At 36.9% G+C, this 26,232-nt stretch overlaps 1 long non-coding RNA gene across 1 annotated transcript; it reads right to left on the bottom strand.

Moving 5' to 3' along the window:
* Positions 1-11,506: 11,506 nt before the first annotated feature.
* Positions 11,507-18,821, bottom strand: LOC111560986. Its single transcript, XR_002743347.2, has 5 exons — positions 18,606-18,821; positions 17,857-17,901; positions 16,979-17,085; positions 13,656-13,732; positions 11,507-11,548 (listed from the first exon to the last, which is right to left on the bottom strand). It is a non-coding gene; the product is annotated as an uncharacterized LOC111560986 (long non-coding RNA).
* Positions 18,822-26,232: the final 7,411 nt, after the last annotated feature.

Below are 26,232 nucleotides of genomic sequence, written 5' to 3'. Positions count from 1 at the left end.
TCAGAGCGCAAAACTGGAAAATGCCCATGTGGCCACATTAGAAACTCATTTGTGTGGTTTGTGTGGCCTTGCTGGGAGCCTTCCCCTTTTCTCTCCTCTCTCCTTTAATCCAACCCTTGATTGGTTTATTACTTTAAAGGCACCCTTTTCCTGCTGGGAGCCTTGCCTGGTTGTGTCCTGGCAGCTCTTTCCCCAGGACACAAATGACCCTCAGAGGTTTCATTCGTGTTCAGCAATCCACTTATATGAGATCATCTGGGAAACTGTTAAAGAGTATGTAGCTTTTCTTTTTCCATTTTTCATTTTCTTCTTCTACTTTTTTTTTTTTTAATTTTTGCCCTCCCCAAACTGTCCTCCCTCATGCACATACAATTCTTTTGTTTTCTTCCCTCTCTTCAAGTTCGAACTGAAGCCAAGTGCTTTTAATTTTTAGCTGCATTTTGCAAGCCTGGACTTTCAGGAATATATGTTATGAAAGCGGGGAAAGAAAAGACTTTCTTGTCATCAAAACCATAATAATTATGTGTCAAAGATAATTACTGCTTGGTGTGTAATACATCTAATACCAAGTGACAGAGAAAGTAGTCTACCGGCAGACAAGAGTAACTGCCGGCTGGCTGAAATCTGATATAAAATTAACCACCAGGCTCAAGCTCTCTGCCCACTGGAATTTCACCAGATAAAGGCCAACTCCACCCCCAAAATGCAACTCAGAGCAATGTCTAGTTTATTTGTGTTTGTTGTTGGGGCATTTTTAAGACGTGCATATATTTCCATGCGTATAAAAAATTAGTTGTTTTACAATAAGACATATTCCAAGGGTCTGGAGTTGCTGTTTGAGGGGTGAAATTATTACTAAAATAGCTAAAGGGTACAACCAAACTCCGGGCAGTAAGAGTGAAAAGCTTTCAGAGATAGGCTAGTAGCTTTGCTCCATAATATCCAGATTTAGAATCTGAGTCTTACCTGGGAAACCGAAGCTTCAAAAGCAAAGCACTTCAGATGTTTAGAAGAGGGGCTACCCCATCCCTGGCACAAAGGCAGGTGAAGAGAAATCTGGAGACGCTACCAAAGTGAAACATGATGTGATTTGAGAAATTTCTCCATGTAAGGCTGGGGGTGATGTAAAGATGACTATTAAGAATGGCAAGCATGAGAATTCTGCTCAACAGTTCCTTCTGGGCAACTTCAGAGCAGAGGATGAAACCCAGCTTCTTTGGGCTCAGTGGTCCCTGTGCCCCATTTCACTGTGAGCAAACTCAGCTGTGCCAGGGAAAACCTGGCTTGAACCCAGCAAAGGCAAATGTTGGTTGCCAGGAGGCAGGCCTGCATGGCTTCTGCATCATTTGGGGTAGACCTGAATCTTATCTACTTCATCAGTAGCATAAACTGTCTCCACGACAGCATGGGCGTCCAGAAAGTTAGAAAAAGGACTGTGTTCTTTCAAACTGTTCCCTGATTGGCTGAAGTCACCAATCAGCTTGCAGGCGCTTTACCAGTTCTCTCACTCTTGTGCCATGAGTGGGCTTGGGTCCAGGTTGCACACAGAGGTACAAATGCGGAAGCCTTTATAGGCTTTTAGTTACCCTCCAACCAGCGGTTGGTTATCCAGCCTTTTTGTCAGGACTGAGCCTGAATCCAGCATACCATCATCTCTGCAGTCTTAAAAATGAATCTCAAAGGTGATCATAGAGTTCATACTCATCCCTATCAAACACCCTGCTACTGCTTTGTCCCAATAGATCATTTCACTTTAGCACTCAACTGCTCCTGTGCCATTTGGCTGTTCCACACCAACTACACAGGAATCCCTCATTAAGTTGAGGGGCTACATTCCTGAAAAGTCCTGAGGCTGGCAAAACTACATTTGGCAAGGCCAAGAATCAGAAAATAATTAAAATGGTATTCAGGACACAGACCTAATAATAATGAATAAAATTCTAGAAGGCATCTGACTTCAGAAAACCAGAATAATTAGCGTTAGAATTGGTCTCCAGTTGGTAACCATTTATTTGTTTAGAAAATATTGTTTCATCGTCGTGACTGGCTGAGACAGAGCCTCTTGCAAATTTTATGCAACACAAACTGTACCAGCTCAAAAAACAATTTTTTTTAACCATTCCTCACTGGGTTGAAATTCAACGTCCTTTGCACTCATGTCCTTGTTTTCATTTTTGCTACCTCTGTGAAATTCCAAGTAACTGTTTATCCTTCTCTTAAGTACCAGCTGGGTTAAGTGCACAAATTACTGATGGTCCCTCTCCTCGATTTGAGGGGATAGAGCACAAACAATCCCCTTCTACACCATTCTATAGACCCTAACACATGGTCTGCTGAGGGGGCGGAGGGAGAGAAATGAACTGATTTGAATTGCACATAAGGAATAAGACCGCGTTTAAAATATTTCATGTACGAATGTAAAACTTGGCTGATCTCAGATCCAAAGCTGATGAAGGGTTACAAGTTTACCTTCCCTTCTCACCTCTGAGGTTTTGCGATAGAAACGAAAACTGTCTTCTAATTTGGCTGTTCACAAGATAAATTACAGAGCGTGAAAATGAAATGTGGAGACACGAAAAGAATGACGCAAAGTCTTCCCAGGAAATACAAAAAATATTCGTATTATGGCTTCCGTGTCAATCTGTTTTGGAATTTTTTTCACAAAACATTAAAAAGTGTATTTCCACTATGGCTTTCTCAGTACGAACTACTGTTTGAGCCTACATGGCTTTTCTGAAGACAATGTTTTGAAATGGTTTAGACTTTTTTAAAGGCATGACCTAAAGATATTATTATTTCCAGCAAAAGAAAGAATAAAATAACATTTGAATGTATCTGTGTATATATACAATATATTCATATTCCATGGGTATCAAAAAATCATATAGTCCCAATAATGTTCTTGGGAAGCCATAACATAACACAGAACGTATGCTAAAACTGAAGGTGATAGGTAATGGCAACTAGAAACTATACAATCCCGGTAAACATAGAAATAAACAAAAATAGAAAAAAAATCATGAAATGACATGAACCAAAATAAGTTCTTGACCTTTTTATCACATTGATTATTTAAAATCTTAACAAATAAAAAGTAGCTGCCAGGATACTGTATTGTGTTGTATAAAGGATCCATATGTAGTCATCAGGATAAAACCTTTCTAAGCTACAACACTGTGAGCTACTAAGGGTAGATTCCTATCCGGTACTCAAAATATTTAAAAGTTTGTCTCAGACATACATTTATTTATAATGTGGTTTCTGATATACCAAGTTATTAGATATCAGTTTTCAATTTGCCAAACATAAGGTGTTATCTCTATTGGAAGGCCATGGCATACTTTAATGTTCCAACACTCTCCACCTACGTTAAATGTTGATCCCCAGACAAGCTTCAGTGATTCATCATTCTTGGCATCCACTTCCTTGAGACATCTGATTGGATTGAAATAATGTAAAGAGAAAGAGAAAATATACAAACCAGGGATATGCACACACACACACAAATACCACGGAGTTTCTCTTATTCTCGTTGTTACTAAGAGAAAATAATGAAACATATTTATCGTCAGCCACACAAAACAATAAATAACCTCGGAAAATTGTTAAAGAGACGCTGGCAAACAAGGTACAAATAACAAATGGTTAAGATGCTTGTTTTCACAAATCAGTATCACAATACAGGGCAATGTCATGGCTCGCATGTTTTGAGAATCTATGCCTGTCTGTTCTATGTCCATTCAATAAATAGCAGCAGGTTTGGGGTTCCTTTCTTTGTTTTGTTTCCACCAAGAAAGCAATAGCAATGGCCCCAAGAAGAAAAGTGACCAAGTAACCACAAGGCTAGTGTGGATGGCTTTGTCCAGGGCAATGCGTGTGTATGAAATATTTCTGAGTGGCCTTAAAATGTGACCTGGCCTGCTCAATACTCAAGTGCCCTCTTAATGCTTTTCCCTTTTTATAGGAACTTTTGATTGTCTGGTCTACCTGCGTTGAACTATCTCATGAGTCACAGGTAACCCTAACAGCTTCCCTGGTTTCTTTAATTATTTTCTAGGACTCAGGGCTGCAGTGATTACCATATGATAGCTATTGCTATTCGTTTTAGTATCCAGCTTGTGAAATAGAAAAACTCCCTAAGGACCAAAAGAAGTTTTAAGGGATAACAAAATCGTCTGTGTTTTACATAGGGAAGGCTAGTACGGAGTACCTACACAAGTGCTCTATTTTTACTACTGCTCTTCCTCTTTGCTTGGAAATGCTTTTGTTTAGAGTGATGTTAAATATCATCTAACCAGACAGTGGCAGGAGCATTGATCTGCTTAACCTTGCAATGAACTGAACAAGGTTCATCCATTCCCACAGCCAAAACCTGGGCCAAATGTGTGAATGGCTCTGACAGGGAAAAGTGGGAGCTTCCCTGATTAATAGCTAAGATGCAGGGTATTTGAAAAAGAAATTAGAAGAATGCATTATCTGGAGACATTTCCTGCCACCAAATCACCCGCACTTAGGCCGATGACTGAGAAATCCCAGAAGGCGTTCTCCTGTGAATGTGGCCTACGTCAATGGCACATTTCTGAATTGTCAGGCTGAAAACCCATCAATAGTCATAAAGAGAAGGATGTGTCCTCATTGGGGGTGTGTTGATGGATCTGATCCAGAACATGAGAGGTGACTCCTGGGTTAGTTGGATGTTGGACATATTTGGGTCTGGTGACCGTGCTTCTGATTCTAAATCAAAACCATTCTCCCCGCTTCATTCAGTACATTACATAATATGAGTAGGGTTGTCTATATGCATAATTATCACTGCTCATGAGAAACAGGCCCAAAAGAATTCTCTGACCTTGTGCTGATAAATTGTGCTGAAGGAACAAGGGGCTCAGAACTGCCAGTCTCAGTTACAGACGCTGAAAAATTAAGTTGGACTGAAGGGAAATCAAGCTTCTGCATGGCACATTTCTCAGTAGGCTGAGACTCTAAGCTATTGAAGTCTGTTTCTGAGGACCCCAGTTCAAGCCCTACCTCTGCTCATCAGTCAGCACATCATTCTCGGCACTAAGCAACATGCTTGTAATTTCCAACCTGACTGGAATTAGCTCCTGAGAGGGGGAGGAGAGGGGGAAGGAAGTTAGAAAGAAATGGCTCAAAAAAGTACTCCTTCTAAATCAGAAACATCTGCTGGAGTCATAAATGGTTTTAAGTAGAAATCAACGACTAGAGGGTTTTCATAGGAGAAATAGAAAGAAACGAAGCCACCCCTCACTCAAAGTTCCCAGGTAACCGAAATCAATGATATCACTATGTATTAGAGCAAACTTGTGAACCTGCCTGGTGGCTGGCACTTCGGCATTTTGGATCCGGCTCCTACTACAAAGGACCACGTGACACTAAGGACCTCTGTGTGCTATTCATAATGCCTGAAATGCCTGGGCGGGACTTAGCCACTTGACGCACATTTGTTGTCGTCCATTAATCTCACTGAAGACTCTTCTTACTATAAGTCCTCAGGGAGCTTTTTTAGAAGAAGCCAGGAGCAAGAGGGATGTTCCTCTCCCTCAGCTCTAACAAAGGCCACACTCTGACTTGTAGGATTTTCCTAAAGATACAAACAATACAGGGGCGCCTGGGTGGCTCGATCGGTTAAGCATCTGACTTCGGCTCAGGTCTTGATCTCGTGGTCCGTGAGTTCGAGCCCCGCTTCCGGGTCTGTGCTGACAGCTCAGAGCCTGGAGCCTGTTTCGGATTCTGTGTCTCCCTCTCTCTCTCTGCCCCTCCCCTGTTCATGCTCTGTCTCTCTCTGTCTCAAAAATAAATAAACATTAAAAAAAAATTTTTTTAAAGATACAAACAATACAGAAGGCAAAAAGGAACATCAGCTTCTACCTCTCTGGTGTTTGTGTGTGTGTGTCGGTGTGTAGTTGGGAAAGATCTCAACATGGACATTCTAGAAGGAAATCAGAAGCTGTCCAGCCTCACTTGATCTTTTGTGTAAAGTCCTCCCAAAACTTCCTCAAGATAAACAACATTTGTTAATTAAAAACAAATACAAAAACACACCGCAAGTTCTCAGTGTTGTCACCAGCACAGAAATTCTTTTTTTTTTTTTTTAACTTTTATTCATTTTTGAGAGACAGAGAGAGACAGAGCGCAAGCCGGGGTGGGGCAGAGAGAGAGGGAGACACAGAATCCGAGGCAGGCTCCAGGCTCTGAGCTGTCAGCACAGAGCCCGATGCAGGACTCGAACCCACAAACTGTGAGATCGTGACCTGAGCCCAAGTCGGACGCTTAACCGACTGAGCCACCCAGGCGCCCCAGCACAGAAATTCTTTAGTCATACTTTTAATACGTTCCGTCTCATCAAGCACACAAAGAACTCTCTTCTCAGTCACGTTTTGATTGAAATTCAGAGATTGCAAGAGTTCCGTGAACACCAAGCCAACCATGTTATAGGTGTTTGCCTTAAAGGAAAGTACAGCATGCCCAAAGAATTCACCGGGGTACCTCAAAAACAACTGGAAATTGAGAGGTAACAAAACTGACATGATTTTGTCACAATTTGCATTACTGACACAAATGTAGAATTGCTAGGGAGTGGAGAATAGGAAGAGCGGAAAACATAAACGAACTTTCTTTTAATCTGAGCCTGCACGTCTGAATAAGGTAAGTACTGCTTTGCTATCAAAGAGCTGGAGGAAGGAGGTGGGAGCACAGTGAAAAGAATTTCTTTAAAAGCAAACGTCAAATGGCAACCACATCAATCATTCCCTGATTTAAAAAAAATAAATGAGTGCTTTTCTCCACAGTTGGAAATTTCATTACTTCTGTATGTTCTCCTCTTTGTTTATAAGTTGACTAAGAACTCCTGCAAGTTTTGCTTTCTTTGGGGAAGAGAGGTCAGGTTTTTGATGGCCCCAAATGTCCCCCAGGGATTCTGCCCCAAGACTAAAGTTTAACTTATTTTTCCTTCTCTTCTTGGCTTTTTCTTGTGGGGGAACAATAAATATATCTTTCAAATATACCATTATAAAACAGGCTCCCTGCCACGCTATAGTATCCAAAGAGTCACTCACATTATGGGGTCCTAATGAAATACAGATCTTTCAAACTCATCTAAAATGTCATTTTGCACACGACTATTTTATTGCATAAAATGCAGTAGTCGAGCAAGCAAATGAGTGATTATGCTGAGTTAAAGGACATAAAAAAAGATGGGAATCTTTTATTTTTTTGCAAAAAGTTATCACTTGATAATTGCCTGTTTCCCTCGAATATGCAGGGTTTCAGAAGCCAAAGAGAAAGCCCAGAGATGAACAAGAACAAAAATGATTAATGAAAATGGTACTAGGTTTCTATAAGAGAGTACACGACAATTCTGGAATTAATTATCTCTGAAAAGAATACAGTAAGGAAAGCATAACTTGGAAATAACTTTATAGCGAAAGTTCTTCCCACAGAGCCCCGAATGGAGGCAGAGAATGAAAATAAATGGGATAATAAATGATACAGAGGAACACCAGCCAAATGTCTTTCCAGTGATACCAAAACACATTTGGTAAAATTTACAGGCTCTTAAAATCTTATTTTAAGATACAGGTGGAATATCAAGAGACCTAAAAGCAATTTCTTTACATCAGATGACTGCTGGTGCTGTATTTTTCTAAGATTATTTATGGTTGATGCTGACCTTGAAAGTACTACTCTAGTACACCATTATGACACCCGATTCAGAAATACATTCAGATAAAGCAAATAGACCATTTCTAGGTAACATAAAAGGTGTATGTCCTAAACCCAACTCTACTCTCAAGGAAACTCTGTGTAACTCAATGTAGTTTAATGGTGCCTCACCAAATTTGTACGGTTGGATGATAGAGGTAACTTGAAAAACAAAACAAAACAAGCAAAAACCAGTGACTTTCTCACTAAGGGATTTCTCACGCACATTTTCGTTTCTGTGACTTTCACGTGAGATAACAGCGTAGTGAAGAGAAAAGGCAAATAGCTTTTATTCTCCTGAATAATCTCACCTGGACTCGTTGGCCTCGGTTTTATTCTCTAAAACTTTGCCTGTCATTTGCTTCCAGGAGCTGTTCTCCTTCCTTACTGTGGTCTCGGCAAAGCATGGAGTTCTGCTTCATCACAGCTCCTGCACGTGACAAAATGTTATTATAAGTTTGCACAGAATGGAGAAGTACAGCACAGAGTAGTAAGCGATTTAATTTTTTTCTGCCAACCCTCCCAGTGGAATTTCTTACCAGTCAACTTCCATCTTAAGCCCGCTGCTGTCTTATGTCTCTAAAGCCCTTTCTTACGACATGTTTCCAGGATCCACGACCTCCAATTTCTTGGCAGCTCTATAATTTGTGTAAATAGGTCAGATATTTCGGAAATACCTCTCAAACTCAGTGGCCCTTATATTTAAGCCAATCTTTCGCTCTTTTCCATCCCCGTTTAAGAATAATACTTAGCAACAAGGCTGAAGTTCAGAAAGAGGAGACTAGGATATAAGAGACGTCTCAGCTATAAAAAGAAAATATTAAAAAAAACATACAAACAAACTTGCCTCGGTCAGCCTTGAAGGAATGTGAGAAGTAGAAAAACAGAGGGGAGGAGACATGAGAGGTTGGGGATGAGAAAAGTGAATTTCCTCCTCTGAATTTAACTTGGAAAAAGCATGGTATATTAGATCATTGAGGAGAATATCCAGTCTGAGGGTCTTTTGGAAGAAATTGGTTCATAGATGCCCCTGCCCCAATCACACCAACAGAGTATCCATAGAAAAGTTTATTTGGCTGTACTGCACGGTAATTAGGCTGAGGGAGTGCCAGTTCGGCTTTCCAGCACCATCTCTGTTTTCTGTTTACACTGTGGATAGGACCTAGAAGTCTCTAGAACACAAAACTCAGAAAGCAGCTGAGTGGAGAGCCAGTTAGATTCTCAGTGAAGCTCCTCCTGGGAGTCAGCTAGAGGAGACTGAGGCCAGGCAGAGACTCAAAGGAGAACTGTGTGAGGCTGCAGTGAGGGAGACATCAAGCAGGACACATCACTGGGCCTGGACCAACGGACCTCCAGACCTGTGGACCACCACTTTAGCCAAGACAGCCAACCGGGCAAGCAGTCTCCAGACACACAGAAACCAGAGGAGCTGGAGGGCGTCAGGGATCCAAGGACCCCTTTCCCTTGAGACTATGTTAGGCTACCTCATACGATCAGATCCCACCTTGGGCAAGAGGAAGAAAGAGAAGTGAAAGATTAGGCATGTATCCAAATGAGGTTGAAATTACCAGACTGGACTGAATTCAGTACCTCCCCACCCCACCCCTTCCCCTACTTACCTAGCCAAGTGGAGGACAGGCCAAGCAGATTGATAAGCCAGTAAGAAAATAAAGAACCATATTTCTCGTTATATACCCATCTACTACAAATACATTTTCATATGTTTATCATTTATTATATGTAGAATTTTGCCCTCCTTACTTCCCCTTACTAAAGATTCTCCCTTAAGAGTTTTCTGAAAATTATGAAAAACCTTTGAGGTAAATGCTATCCCTTTCCTTTCCAATAATGCTGAAGCAAGGCAGATATTTGTTACTTTTCTTTCTGCTCTCAACTCCTTCCTCTTTCTCCTTCCCTCCCTCCCTTCCTTTTTTTTCCCCCTCTGTCTCCTCTCTCTTAACTCCCCCCTTTAAAAAAAAAAAAGTAAATGTGTTTTCTTTCCATATGAGATAGTCTTATCATTAAGGCAGCATTTCAGCATTTTCTATTATGGATCAGCCTCACAAAGAAAGTCGGGGGCAAATCTCACAAATATCCTGAATTCCTTGCTCACCATGAAGCATACTTCCAATTCCTTATTTAGTAGATAAATACATTTTCTGTTGTTGTTATTTTTAATACACAATAGACATTTTTTTTTAATTTTTTTTTTCAACGTTTATTTATTTTTGGGACAGAGAAAGACAGAGCATGAACGGGGGAGGGGCAGAGAGAGAGGGAGACACAGAATCGGAAACAGGCTCCAGGCTCTGAGCTATCAGCCCAGAGCCTGACGCGGGGCTCAAACTCACGGACCGCGAGATCGTGACCTGGTTGAAGTCGGTCGCTTAACCGACTGCGCCACCCAAGCACCCCCACAATAGACATTTCAAAGACAGAAACCAAAATGATAATTAAGAAAGACCTTGTATCCTTTTTTGTTTGTTTGTTTTACTAAAGCTAATCTGTAAGATTTCTCTATCCCATTACATTATTATACAAACAAACTCTTGACTCCTTCCTAGAAGGGTAAAAAGATATATTGACTAATTCCTAAGAACTCTCTGATTTTACAGAACCAATGGAAATGTCTGAATCCCACAAACTGATTTTCCTGTATTTACAATTTTAAGATAGCATCATAGGATAATCAAATTTAAATATCATCAGAGTAATCTTGCTGTCTTGGCCTTCCCTTTCCACATTATTGCTCCTACACCTTTAGGACTGCAAAGGCCTCAATGTTCCCTTTTTCTTCTGTTTCATTAGGAGAGAGCTCACCTGCTCCTGCTGCCTTTGGCACAATAAAACTTTTGTTTCCAAAATATTGGCAACTCAGCTAGACAAAGCTAGTATTATGTTCTTTAAATATCAATGCTTTTTGAAGGAAATTAGCTTCTGGTTTTGTGGGTTTTTTTTTTTTTCACAACTACCTTGTATTTACATCACACATTTCCCTGAATGACATGAAGTGATTTACAGGTGTTAACTGATTCATACTTAGGAAGGAGTTGATGGAAGACACAGTTTAGTCCCAGTGTTAGAATTAAAGGTACAGAGAGATCATCACTTCCATGAAGACAGAAAAGTAGGAGGGATAAAAATCTGCCAATTGAATCACAATTTGGCCTCATTCACTCACTCACTAAGGAGAGGCACAGTATACAGAACATGTGGACTCAAGGGCGTCAGCTAAGCTAGCTTTTCTGCATCTCAGTTTCCTATCTTTAAAATTTATAGCGCTTGATTATTGTTGGTAAGCCCATCAACTCAGAACTGATTCTTGTGTTTATCCAGCTAAGTGCACACGTGCACACACACACACACACACACACACACACACTTGCTTTATTTAATTAAGATGAAATTTTACCCTCAATTTTTTGCTTTAAAAGCAAAAGCCAGAGCACCTGGGTGGCTCCTTTGGTTAAGCAACCAACTCTCGATCTCAGCTCAGGTCATGATCTCATGGTTCATGAGTTCAAGCCCCATACCAGGCTCTGCGCTGACAGTGTGGAACCTGCTTGGGATTCCCTCTCTGTCTCTCTCTCTCTCTCTCTCTGCACCTTTTCTGTGCTCTCTCTCTCTTTCTTCAAAATAAATAAACTTTAAAAATAAAAAGTATTAAAAAAAGCAAAAGCCAATTGGTCATCTTAAGATAGTAAAAAAAAACCCAACAAAACATTATTTCATTAATTTCCAGAAAGAAATATAGAAAGAAGACAAATATCTATACTTTTTACAGGCTCAGTTTCATCCACATATCTTTCTGCTCCATCGCTGCTCCCTGCAATAGATGAACATTATCAATATTGACTTCCCGCCAAACTATTGATGTAATAAGTCAAATATGTCACAATTTTAGTAATTATATGTTTTTCCATAATTGAAGTTCTGAGCACTTATTGTTCTTAATATGCCTTCTCATGTACTCATTCTTTATCAAGGAAAAATGCAAAATTTGATCATTTCAATGGCATAATTTGTTTGTTTCACTTTTTTTAATTAATTTTTTTTTCAACGTTTATTTATTTTTGGGACAGAGAGAGACAGAGCATGAATGGGGGAGGGGCAGAGATGTTTGTTTTACATTTTACCGCTTCTGCTCCTTTGTTTGGTTTCTGTGTGTGTCTATGAGTGTGTATGGTTACACAACCTGTACTATTTCCTCATTCCTTCCAGCTTTTCTCAGTTGGTTCTACAATGAGTGAACTTGGGCCTACCACTGACATCAAGACAACATCATGCTCTGCTCTACTAAACAGCTCCGACCATTTCCTTTTCCACTCTGCACCATACCACTACCGTTGAGAGATGAAAGAAAACAATTAATGACAGAAAACAACAAAATATTTTTCTTCTTATCACAAGACTGAGAAACCTGCAGGACTATTATCCTTTCTGGGGCCATACTGAAAATGGTGAAAAACATGTTGCATTCATTACAGGTGTCAGATTTTTCCAAAAGCACAGAATTAACTCAGTTCTGTACTTCTGTTGCATTTACACAACATGTTTTTATTAGCATGAACTGCTTTTGTTACATGCCCAAGAGTGTTTGGGGTACAATTTATAATGAAGGAGAAAACTTATCAGAGTGATAGGTCACATGGAGTTGCTTTTAGCCACAATATAACTGGGACCAGAAATAGTGGACAAGTTGCATTTTTTTTAATTGTTTTGGTTTTGGTTTTTAATCTTTTCCCTCCAAGCAGCCTTATGAGACACCAAAATGAGATCACAATCTTGATCAACTTGTGATTTAGGAAGAATACTGAGAGAATCTAAATATAGTAAAAAACAAATGACTGTCACTGATATCCAGGATAAAATATTTCAACCTTGTTTTTTAGAGGATGGGGTTATTTTACATATCCCAAATTAACCTCAACAGGAAAACTGCCTTATTTTGGGTAAATCAGGAAAACAGAATGAAATATATGACTAGCAAAAATACCTAGTCTTTCAAAACAATGGACTCTGTTTTTTGAGGAGTTTTTTTTTTAACATGTACTTAAATCGATTAATGGGAAACAAAGGTAGAACAAAGCCTAAACTTGAGGATTCCTCTTTCCCAGGAAGATACATTCTTTCTGTTGGTAGGATCAATATGGACAGAATAAACAACAGTGAGAAAATAATTATTTTACAAAGGATCATATGCATTATAATTTAATACCAAATGATGATTTGTCAAATAGAAATCCATCAGTTATTTTTCTTTCCAGAATGATATGACTTTGAAAAATGAAGATTAAATACAGGAAGTAACCAAACCCACAATGGATTCATCCTCATCATGACTGATAACAATAATCATTCACAAAATATATCCTGATGTTCTTTGCATATTCACTTATTAACCACGTTGGCAAATCATCATTTAAACACAAGAGTTGTCCATGAACATCAGGCACATGGCTCTGAACGTTTTCCAGCTATGGATCTATATTTTATCTAAAGGGTAGGACATTAGTTGAGATTTTTATATACTGGTAATTTGGGGGGCAAAATTTAAATCATCATGGTAACTTCTAGCCACTTCATTCTAAATGAATCAGAATGAATTTCTCACCACGTGTGTTAGGCTAAAAACAAAAAGCACTTCTGATATTTGGTCATTTCAAACTTCTAACATTTGTGCAACACAGTTCTTACAAATAGTGTAAATGGGGCTATTATTTCAAGAGTCAACACATTCCTACTGACACGTACCTCTTCTTAAATAGCCTAAAGTTCTTTTTCATTATGTTAAACAACCATTATCCTCTAGATCTGAACTAGAAAACCCAGGTACACATCACTGAAAGTCTTGTCATGAGTCATTTGGCAATTATGTGAGAATAATTACCCCTGGAATCCTGACTCACAAATAACTTAGCCATTCAACCCACCTTCTTTGTGCAAAAGCTTCATGTGAAATGGGAACCAAGGAAATAAAATAAACGTCTGTCTCCAATATTCGGAACATCTGCATGAGTAAAAATTATTCAAAAAGATACCATGAATTTTTAAAATAAAATGCAGCATGTAAAAATTAAGCACCTGGTCTTTTCCTTTATATTTCATTAAAAAATTCTAAATAGACTATCACCAGCTGTACATTTTACTGCATTTTTTATTATGGCAGGCAGTCAAAGCAATACTGCATCCTTTCTCATCTGAGCTCCACATACAAATTTATTTATTTAAAAAAAGAAAAAAGCAGAGCAGGCCTTGTGTCAGAGGCAACAAAGAGTTAAGGATGCCACACAAACCAATAAAAGACCGTAAAAATGATCCCCACACAGACTTGATTCCAAATAGAAAGTTTGAGATAAAAGAAAAGTGACATCGTTTCATTTCTTATTCATTCCAACTGCCTAAAAGAAACCTAAAAATTTGGACAAGAAATTTCGTTTAGCTTCAGAGAAAGGATATACTTAATTTACAAGTAAAAACTGAGGAAATTAATGCAGTGAAGTCATCTTACTGTTCTTTTTGTCACATAACCTGATGATTCGTAAACCAAGCAAAAAGAACATACATGTTATAAGCCTGGAAGCAACACTTTATAAATTTCATAGTTGGCTGACATATACTATAGGGTCAATACCGATCAAGTCTCCATAGTTTTAAGAGAAACTAGGAATAATTGGGGAAAATGTTCCTAAGATAAGCAGGAATCATTAAGTCCCAAAAGGGCAGATTATTTTAGCTTGCAATTAGCAATTCTAAATTGTTTTATATAAATTGATTAGTGAGAGGATTTGAGAAGTTGGCCTATCGAATTTAAAAATATTCATTCTGTAACATTTTAAATATTAACACCGATAAAATGCTTCCTTTGTAAAAAAAAAATGGAGAAATTCAACTTAATGGCGCTTTTTAAAATATCTACTTGATTGGGTTTTTTGTATCTATAGGCTTGTGATGTGGACATCTGTCTCCTCTCTATGACTGCTTTTGATGAAGGGGAAAGTCTGAGATAACTTCAGCTTACATCCAACTTTACCAACGATGCTTCAAAAAAATTCATTTATGCAGCAAATATGTACTTGACACTGAGTGCCAAGTATTGTTCTAGGTGATGAGGATAAAAAGCAAGCAAAACAAGCATGGCCCACACCCTTTCGGCTTCATCTGAAAAATGAGAAATAGCACTGAGATGGCATCTCAATAAATGCAGGTCCCTTCCGCATTCCCTCTCCATCTCATGTTAATGGAAAAATTGCAACACCAGATAGGTAAGATCCTTAGGTAAGTGACATGTGTCTGCTGTTCGGCTTTCAGAAAATGCTTATTGCCTCTAACAAGAATATTGTCTGTAGTCCTACTCATATGATGAGACACAAAAATAAGATATTTTCTTTTTCTGTTTTGAAAAAAAATGCCATTGAGTTTTTAAGATAAATGTATTATGTTCTTGGATGATAAAGTTAATTTATTGTGATGATTTTAACCATTTTGACCAAGCACTCCAACATGATTTCAATTCATTTACTCATCCAAAAAAAAAAAATCAGGCTTTTTTCCTGCTATGCAACTTAACTAACTACTAGTTAAAACCTTTGAGGCCTGGGGTAAATTAGAAGCTAGGGGGAAACTGCATACTTTTTAGAAATGCTATAAAGCACTAAACATTACTAAGGTATGTTATCAAGTTCAAGCATACTGTGTATGTTGATTTTAAGACTTACATCTATGCTGTAGTTTTTGAAAATAAATGAATGTTCCATATTATTTGCCTTTAAAACCAAAACTCAGGGAGGAGAGAGATGGGAAATAAGAGTGTGGACTTACCTTTTTGATAATTAGCTACAGCTGGTCTCATATTTGTAAAGGCAAGTAAAATCTTGATGTCAATATCATTGAACTAAACAACCAATTTAAAAGAATATAACTCTATATTCTATTTTATTGCTCATAAAATCCTAAGAAAACAGGATACGACCAACAGAAATATTGCTTAAAAACTTATAATACCAATTAATTGGCAAAATTTTCATGATTTCTCCTACCTATTAGGAAAAAAGTAGAAACTACCTCACCTTAGCACATGGCTGCAAAAGGGTTGATAAAATTGTGTGGGTTTTGTTTTGAATTGTATTCAAATTAGAATTTTCTCATACGTTTGATCCAGTGAAATATGCTAACATTTGATTTTCACATCAGTGATTAATCACTTGTTTTCCTTTTTTTATTGTTGTGACTCTTTCCAATCTTTACTATAATCTTCCTGGGTTGGGGGGGGGATGCTTCTTAATACTTAGACATTTAAGAATAAAGAGTTTCAATTAAAAAAAAAAGAATCTTAATGTCCCTATTTAATTTATACTATAACATTTCAGTCCCCCTAAAGAAGAGTAAAAACATTTTCATGGAAAAAAGCTATTTAGGTGACCTTTTGTCCCTCCCTAAGAGGAAGAAGTCTGACAGGTAGATATATGGAGAGTTTGTTATTGTAAATTCCAGATCTTGTGATTATCTCTGACTCAACTTCTGGGGTTTTATCTGGAATTCCTGTGAAGGGTCAACAAGTGTATTACTGCCTGTCTTCACCTTCTTGTGACCCTAATTTTAAAACTACACCTTATAGGATTCAGAAAGTAGATTACAGTGCTGCATTTCAGCAGACAAATTTTGAAATGGGATGCATATGAAAATATATAACTAATTCAAACAAACACAAATATATAACTTTTTGATATATTTGTCTATACCCCATTTGGGAATTTAAAGAAAAAATCTGGTAACTTTTTGAATTCAATAACTTTTCAGAGCCAAATGTTCCATGAAACTCTTTCTTCCTGAAGGAATACGTTTTTACAGTATTGCTATAATTAAGTGATTTTCAGTATAGATATAAATGTGGATGTATTTATATAAATACATCTTAATGGTTAAAACTGTGGTGAAGATTCATATTATAATTTTAGAAAATAGGCAAATTCAGATAAAACAGCAATTTTGACAGTATAACTTGTTCATATATATTAGGAAAATGAAAAGAGCAATTTCTGAGTAAATTTTAAGTATATACTTCAGTTCAATGGTCCCAAGCCTTCAATTATTGTTCCAAAGACCGTGAGCACCGGTTAAGAATGACAGAACTATTGTTAGTAATTTGGGGATGGTGGAAATTGGTTTACTAAAGAGAACACTTGTAAAATGGATAACAAATACTGGGAACAAATACACAAGAAGAGAAATTAAAGATGAACATCTGGAAAACTACCTGGAATGGAGGTACGGCAGTGAAATGCTTGGAGAGTATGGCTCCAGTGTTGCATAGTGGGTTCCAGACAACTTGCTGGGTATGTGATCTCAGGCAAGTCACTGAACCTGAATATAACCCAAAAGAATATAAAATTGTGCCTATTTTATAGGTCTAACATGGGAATAAAAAGTTACATGTTTGGCACAATCCCTGGCATAAAAGCCTTTGTTGTCATGAATGTCCCTTGTAAATTCAACAAATAGAATAACTGAATGATAAATAATATCTTCCAAATATTACAGATGACCCAAAATGCTACTAGAGTCTAAGATATAAGGTCTAAATTAATCACAAATGCAGTAGTGGGATAAAATTAAATTCTTATTATTAGAAAAGGAAAAGAATTTCAATAAAGAACTAAGCTATGAATTTGGTTTATTGTCTAAAACAGAATAATACATGGAAATCATGAGCTATGGGTGCAACCGTCTTTTGTGTCATACTTGATCCATTTGACATTGTTGCAGACTTACGGCAAATTGAAAGTTGAGAACATTTTAAAATTAAAGGCACAAAAAAAATCCCTGTAACAATAATAATTAGGTGAGATGAAGAGGTCTAGCACATTTATATTTTCACCAGCAATGTCTCACTCTTTCTTCTAGAACTGAGAAAAAATTTTGCCATCATTAACATTTTTTCCAAATAGAGCTCCCGCAATCATTTAAAGATGAACAAGACTTGGAGATGAAAATCTATGAGACCATTTCTACTTATTATCATACATAAAATATGAAAGGGAGCTATTCTTTTTTTATCAAGTTTTGATGGCAAATTTTGTGAAGCTACATCTAAAAAATATCTCATAATGGTTGTAATTCTTCTTCCACACTTACCCTTCCAGTTGTTGTGGTCCAAATGATTGCTAATACCCTTGTAGTCTTAAAAAAAAAAAAAGGCCAGTCAATATAATCAAACTGGATAGGCATTTAAGAAATAATCACAAAGAACTCATAGCAATGTGCATTTTACATAGTGAGCTTGTCACTTGTTTCCTTCTGCCTAGTGTGAAATTAAATATTCTTGACTAATTATGTGATCACTTTTATATCACTGTCCTCAACTGTTTATCTAAACATTATCATTTTATATGTTTATCCCATCTTTCAAATATGTATAGCCAAATCTCTTGTAAGTATCTTGATGAGGTAACTTCATCATCTGTCTATACCTTTACTAGACAGGATAATAGGTAGGGGAAACTATTTTTTGATAGCTCTGATTCACTGTGTACCACTGATAATTAGTGTATTGCCCTATCAGCAGAAAACATAATTCCAATTATCACTTAATTAAGGCATATTTTCTATGACAGCTAGGACCCAACTAATCCTAATACTTTTATTTTGCCTTTTCAGTTCCTATTTGATCACTTTATTTAATGTACCCCAGTGCGGCAGTAAGATATTGTATATAGGTCTCAAAATATCAAATAAGTCATGATTCATATATTTCTTCTAACTGAATACTATTATTAAATATTTATAAACAAGGGTATATGTGACATACACGGCTAGTTTAAAAAGTAGTAATAAAATGATTACCAGTGCTCCTACTAATCAGATTTATGTAGTTGGTAACTTACAGGGATGTCTAAAGCTTCTTATTTTGTCATCCTTGCTTGCAATTCCTGCCCCCTACGAGAGATAACCAATAAATACAACCTGTTCATTTTGGCCTCAGTTTGAACTTAACATAAATAAAGTCATACTGAAGAAACTCATCCGTGACAATGATTTAACACTCAACATTATGTTTTGAGGGATGCTCACATCTATAGTTGTGCATCATTCTATATGAATATGATTCCATTGTTTGCATATGTCAAAATTTATTTATGCACCACTGATGAACATGCTGAGAATTGTGTTCTTGTCGGAGCCTCCTCTTGGAATATCAGAGAGACTCTAGGAGATCTATTGCTAGGTCATAGGGTATGTGCATTTTGGACTTTACATGGAAAAGGCAAATTATGGGGCGCCTGGGTGGCGCAGTCGGTTAAGCGTCCGACTTCAGCCAGGTCAGATCTCGCGGTCTGTGAGTTCGAGCCCCGCGTCAGGCTCTGGGCTGATGGCTCAGGGCCTGGAGCCTGTTTCCGATCCTGGGTCTCCCTCTCTCTCTGCCCCTCCCCCGTTCATTCTCTGTCTCTCTGTCCCAAAAATAGATAAATGTTGAAAAAAAAAATTAAAAAAAAAAAAAGAAAAGGCAAATTATTTTCTAAAACATACTAAGTTAAAATTTCCACAGCAGTGTGTGAGAGTTTTAAATTTATGTCTCGTAGGTACATCACTGGGCGTTTACCTGATATTTTCCTGATAACTAATGAGCTTAAGCATATTTTCAGATGTTTATTAACATTTGTGTTTCCCTTCTAAGAAATAACTGGTCGTGACTTTTTCAACACCTTTTCACTGTATTATTTTTTTAATAATTTGTTTTTCTTTTTTTATATTATTTTTTTTAATTTTTTTAATGTTTATTTATTTTTGACAGAGAGAAAGAGACAGAGCATGAACAGGGGAGGGGCAGAGAGAGAGGGAGACAGAATCAGAAGCAGGATCCAGGCTCTGAGCGGTCAGCACAGAGTCTGACGCGGGGCTTGAACTCACAGACTAGGAGATCATGACCTGAGCTGAAGTCCGGCCCTCAACTGACTAAGCCACCCAGGCATCCCCTTTCACTGTATTATTGAGTTATCTATTTTTTTCTGTGTTTCATGGGAATATATATATGATACTAATCCCATTTTTACTTGCCCTTTCACCTTTTTCAATGAACAGAGTTTCTTAATTTTATTTTTTTTTTTAATTTTTTTTTCAACGTTTATTTATTTTTGGGACAGAGAGAGACAGAGCATGAACGGGGGAGGGGCAGAGAGAGAGGGAGACACAGAATCGGAAACAGGCTCCAGGCTCTGAGCCATCAGCCCAGAGCCCGACGCGGGGCTCGAACTCACGGACTGCGAGATCGTGACCTGGCTGAAGTCGGACACTTAACCGACTGCGCCACCCAGGCGCCCCAGAGTTTCTTAATTTTAATGTAAACAAAACTATCAACTTTCTTACTTTATGTGTTGGGCTTTTTTTAATATTAAGAAATCATCCTTTACTTCAAGCACATAAATGCATTGATGCTAGAAGTTTGAGGTGCTGGTTTTCAAAGTTAAGTTTTTGTCCCCCCCAGAATTAACTTTTGTGGATACTGTGAGCTACAGATCTAATGCCATTTAATAAGCTATCCTTTTCCCAATGCCAACTCTGTTCTGTATCAAATCTTAATATATACACAGGTTCATTTCTGGGGTCTCTAATCTCATTCATCAGTCCGGTCATCTATCTCTGCACAAATACCCAACTATCCTGCCATAGGTTTATTTTAAGTCTTGATATGTCCTAGAGTTTAGGTTTTACAAGCCAGAGACACTGCTCAGAGATAGGCAAAATGTTGTTATCCTTTTTATTTCTCAGGATGCTTATACCTTGTAATTTACTTCAACATCTTTCAATATAGTTATCTACACTGTATTTTGTTTGGAATGTCCATGATACCTTTCTGACCTTTTGCTCTGAACCTTTCTTCATGTTTATATTTTAGGTGTGTCTCTTATAAAGAACGTGTAACAAGATTTTCTTCCTATTTGCATTTTGATAATTTTTAACCAAAGAATTTATTATACTTATGTTTGTTGTAATACTCATATAAAATTTTTGAAATTATTTCCATCAACATTTTTTTCTATTATTACATTTCCCTCTACTAGTTCCACAGCTCACTCCTTATTTTCTATTCCTTTAGTAGTTACCCTAGATATTTAATTTATGTTCCTTAAACGATTCTAAGGTTAATAGTATCATTAACTTGAATAATAGCAGCATATAAATTGGGATCTAATTAGAATAAAGCAAGCGTAGGTCCTTGCATTATTTGGAGAGAGGTTAATGTCTGGAAAACTCTATACCAGAAATACTTTATACTTAATTTTTTTACTTTTTTGTGAGACCATGCAGGTAACATGTCTTGGGGCTTTGAACAGTTAGTGGGAAGGAATTATTAGAGATTCTCATGGGAGACTTTTTCCATTCACCCAGAGCTGAAGTATTCACACAAACCGTTTCTGCAGAGCAGGTTTATTGTTGACATCATTTACTTCTCATTATTTGGTTTTTGTTGGTGTTACTATTATTAATCCACAGAGAACATGTTACTTTTGCAAGAACATCAGTTATGACCTCCCAACTTTTCTAAACCCCACATTTTGTCGATCTCTGAGCAGTGCACTGGTTGGCCTAGTAAACCTAAAACTCTAGGCCAATGTTACCCAAACACCTAAGGTAAAGGACCTTTGGGGGGTTTTGTTTTTAATTTCCTATCCGTTGCAGACCAATAATTTAGTAAAATATATTTAATATATTGAAGAAATGTCAAGTTACATAAAAGTTTCTAAACACATAATCTCTCTCAAAGATGCTGTTCCAAACCACAAGATGTTTTATATAAATGAAATTTTAAAGCTTATTGTACTTTATATTACCAGAAATGGAAGTTCCATATTTCTTTTTCTATTCTTGAAAAATTATTTTAGATAAGTATACTATATTCTGAAGTTAATTTTAAAAATTCTTTCTTGAAAATATTGTTCTCATGATATCTGAATTTAATTAAACTAACATTTATGTTATTTTCATAATAAAATAACTAGTAACTATAAATTGCACTTGGTTAGAGATTACTATTCTCTTTGTCAACTATTCTCTTTGTCAATTCTCTTTGTGATAGTCAGAGGTGAAGCCTTTATCTTCAGAGCAATGCTTTATGATATTACAACTATATCAAAGTACTTTATGTTTACCTATATACATAGAAACAGGTTTATAAATTCATTTGCATTGAAAGATTATATTAACTACTTACATTAACTGTGCTTAAACTGCCTTAAATTTAACTTATAGTATTTTCTTATGTACTATTTACTTCCAAGGTTGTTTTCTACTTAATAATTAAGTGGAAGGGGGGAAATATGACATAGACAAGCAAGATTCATGATAAAAGAAAACCAGGAAGGATGAACCCTGCATTCTAAATTATATACAATCAAAAACTACTCTCTACAAACTATGATCCTAGTATCAAACATGAGACTTTACTATATTGGGTATGTTGTTACAAAACACAAATCCAGACAAGAAATAATTTTCCCTGACATTGTGCTTCATTGAAGAAATTAAAGAGTTATAATGTTATGACTGCTATCAAAAGTGCAAAAATGCAATAGGAAAATTAACCTGTGGAACATGTTATCTGACAGCTAATACTGAACCTGTACTATGCAAGGTTAAAGATTTTTAAGGTTACCGCTGATAATGGAAGAAAACAAAACAAGCAGAGTCCCTGAATTATAGCTTTTAAATATATGATGTGACAATCTATCTCTGATTTGAAAGAATGATTTGTTAACCCATTTCCATCCTGTGAGGAATGTATAACCTTCTCAAAAACTGTCCCTCATATTTGTGTTTCTGTCGTGTATTTGTGTTCTGGTTATTTTGAAATTATGCACTTATCATCTAACAGCAATAAAAATAAATAATACTCGGACATTACCCACAGTAATTCACCATGGCTAGTGTGGGCGGTACAAAATTTTTTTTGACCAAATTTTATGTTTGACCTAATGTTTTTGAAATTATTTGTACAAATAACTGGAGAAAATGACCTGCTATGTTACACTTGCTCCACCACCAGTTCATAAGTATTATCAATTATAAATGTTTCACTAGACTACGGCAATAGATACATTTCTATCAAAACACTTGGATGTGTCCATTATTGTTATAGTCTCGAGAAATTTTAACAGAATTTTGATGCATTTTAATAAATAAAGCAGACTGAAAATTCACTACCACTTAAAAACTCCGATTTTATTAAACCACTAAATGAACATAAGATTTTAAATATGCAACTCTGCATTGCTAACATCTATTAAAATAGAATTTACAGGTGAATCATCATTTCATAAAGCACCTGTACTTTTTGTCCAACAGGAGATGAAAAACAGCTTGTTAACATTTCCAAAACTATTGATGCTTTGTAGAAATCTTGGAATAATTAATAATTTTTTTTCAACATTTATTTATTTTTGGGAGAGAGACAGAGCATGAACTGAGGAGGGGCAGAGAGAGGGAGACACAGAATCGGAAACAGGCTCCAGGGTCTGAGCCATCAGCCCAGAGCCTGACGTGGGGCTCGAACTCACGGACCGCGAGATCGTGACCTGGCTGAAGTCGGACGCTTAACCGACTGCGCTACCCAGGCGCCCCAGAAATCTTGGAATAATTAATGAACGTACCTCAGCTTCTTTTGTCCATTTTGGTAACTGTTAGATATTTCATTCAAAAAAAAGGTGTTTGTCTGTTTATTCACATAAATTTCTAACAGAATATATCCAAAAAGTAGTTTTAGTATAGATATCAAATATGTTCTCATATTTGTTTAACATTCCTTAGCAATGTTTAACCTTGAATAGACAACTTCCATATTTTTTTTCTAGGTTTATTTACGAGAGAGGCATTCTTTAGTGATACACCATGCTATGAAGTATACAAGAATTATACTAGTTAAAATTTGTTACATTTCAAAGACTATATGTTAAAGTAATAACTGAAAATGTCATATTCAAGAATTATTAGGTCTGTAGCTATGATCCCCCTGTTAAATTATCTTATACTAAGAATTTTGTGTATATTAATCTAGTAAAGAATCTATATAAAATATCTAATTCTTCATATGTATTTATTATACACAAATACATTAAAATCATTCAGAATGTTATCCTTTAGATTGAGCTATGCCTAAATTGTATTTTTTTTATTTTAAAAAAATTTCTTAACATTTATTCATTCTTGAGAGACAGAGCGCGAGTCAGGGTGGGGCAGAGAGAGGGAGACACAGAATCAGAAGCAGGCTCCAGGCTCTGAGCTGTCAGCACAGAGCCTGACGTGGGGCTTCAACCGACAAACCGTGAGATCATGACCTGAGCCAAAGTTGGACGCCCAACCGACTGAGCCACCCAGGCGCCCCTGTACCTAAATTGTAAGACTTAAAAAATTTGCTAAAGGCACTTAATAAAAATAGAAAAATTACTAAAGTTGACTTTATCACTTCAAATAATTTTGGAATATGTATTTTAGTAAAGAAATTATTCATTGGACACTTTCTATGTGCTCAACCATTTAAATTCTACACCACGACAAGCATTTGAATGTACATAGAAGCTTTATTTGAAAAAAAAATTGGAAATAACATGTCCATTGACAGGTAACATGCATAGACAAATTATGGTACACCCATACAGTGGAATATTGCTCAGCAATAGAAGGAATAAACTATTGATATACACAACCACATAAATGAATCTCAAAATAATTACGTTGAGTAAATGCAGTGAGACAAAAAAGTGCATGCTGCACGATTTTATTTATAGAAAATTGTAGTGAATGCAAACTAATTTATAGTGACTGAAGGCATCTCAGTGGTTGCATACAGATGAGAGAATAAGAAGGGGTGAAAGGAAGGAATTACAAGGGGGCACAAGGAAACTTTGGGGGATGATAGAGATGTTCATTGTCTCGACTGCGATGATGATTTCCTGGGTATATACATAATTCAAGACTTAAATGATACACCCTAAACATGTACAGTTTATTAGATGCAATTACACCTCAATAAAACTTTTAATTGTAGGGGTGCCTGGGTGGCTCAGTAGGTTAAGCGTCCGACTTCAGCTCAGGTCATGATCTCACGGTTCGTGAGTTCGAGCCCCGCGTCGGGCTCTGTGCTGACAGCTCAGAGCCTGGAGCCTGTTTCAGATTCTGTGTCTCCCTCTCTCTCTCTCTGACCCTCCCCCATTCATGCTCTGTCTCTCTCTGTCTCAAAAGTAAATAAACGTTAAAAAAATTTTTTTAATTGTAAAAATAAATAAATTCTGTACTTGTTTTAGCATGCCTTACTTCCCCTCTTCTATCCCCCCAACCATAATTATATCTTCTCACTGGAAGAATACCCTGAATACCATCACCCAAAAGAGAATTACAGAATTTGGGAAAGCAATGTCTTTTCTGAATACAAATTAAGCATTTTAAATAGCTGACACTGCATGAATTCTTCTCTACAATGCATTGCCTTTAGTTCATTGCATTCATAATTGTAGTTCAATTTCCAAAGAAAATCCACTTCTTTTTTAAAAAAATAAATAATGCTGAGCACTTGTTGAAGAGGAAAAAAATAATTGCACAAAAGGAATCAGGCATGTCTCCTTAGATACTTTGGCTCTGCCGAAGGTAGCAACATCCCTTCCGTGCTACTGGAATTTCTTGTTATTTTCTTACTAGCTTCTAGTGTCACCACATATTATGGGATCCAAGTGGTGACATCAGAAAAATTAAGCCGTGGACATTTGGGCATACTGCATCCAAGCATACACTAGCAATGTAGCGACCTGACCTTTGAAAGAGGACAATTTCATGTGCACATATCTCATGCCTGTCTGCCTTCCATACACTTAGCAAGATGATGATCGCTCCCAGCTATGTTGATATACTTCTATCCAGTTGACTGGCTGTGGATAGGAGGCAAATGATCTGTTGAGAGGTGATCTTCTTTGTAGATGTCTCACTTAATCAGAGTAAGATATAGGTAATCATAGGCAGGTATGCTACTTTATCTAGTCCTACTACAACCTGCACTGCTTTCACTTGCTTTGTATAAAAGGTCACTGTAAATACTGGTATAAAATGGCCAAGGGAATGAGTCCCTCCAACAAGCTACCTGTGGCAATGGGCAGTAGGGAGCCCTATCTGACAAATGTCTTGCATATCTTCATAGATAATGCGTAACTATAATGTTGGTTTAATTTCCCTCAGGAAAAAGACTATTTTCTACTAGATATTAGATTAAGCTATATGAAATGCCAATATGAAAATATTTTTAATCCACAAGCATGCTGATCTCTTATGGTTTGACCTAATATATTTTACAATCTAATATAGAATTTAGGAGGAAACACTGTCATATCCATTTTTGTCTCCGATTCATGTTATTGAAAAGAGAAATTTCTCTCTGGTGGCCTACATCTGTGCCTGAATGTCCAGAAACATTTAAATAATGACTAATGTAGCACAACTACTCTAGGATCTTCTGTCAATACTACTGGTTTT

This window comes from Felis catus, chromosome B3 (genome assembly GCF_018350175.1).
Source record: "Felis catus isolate Fca126 chromosome B3, F.catus_Fca126_mat1.0, whole genome shotgun sequence".
NCBI lineage: Eukaryota > Metazoa > Chordata > Mammalia > Carnivora > Felidae > Felis > Felis catus.
This window is presented reverse-complemented; position numbering and strand designations above follow the sequence as displayed.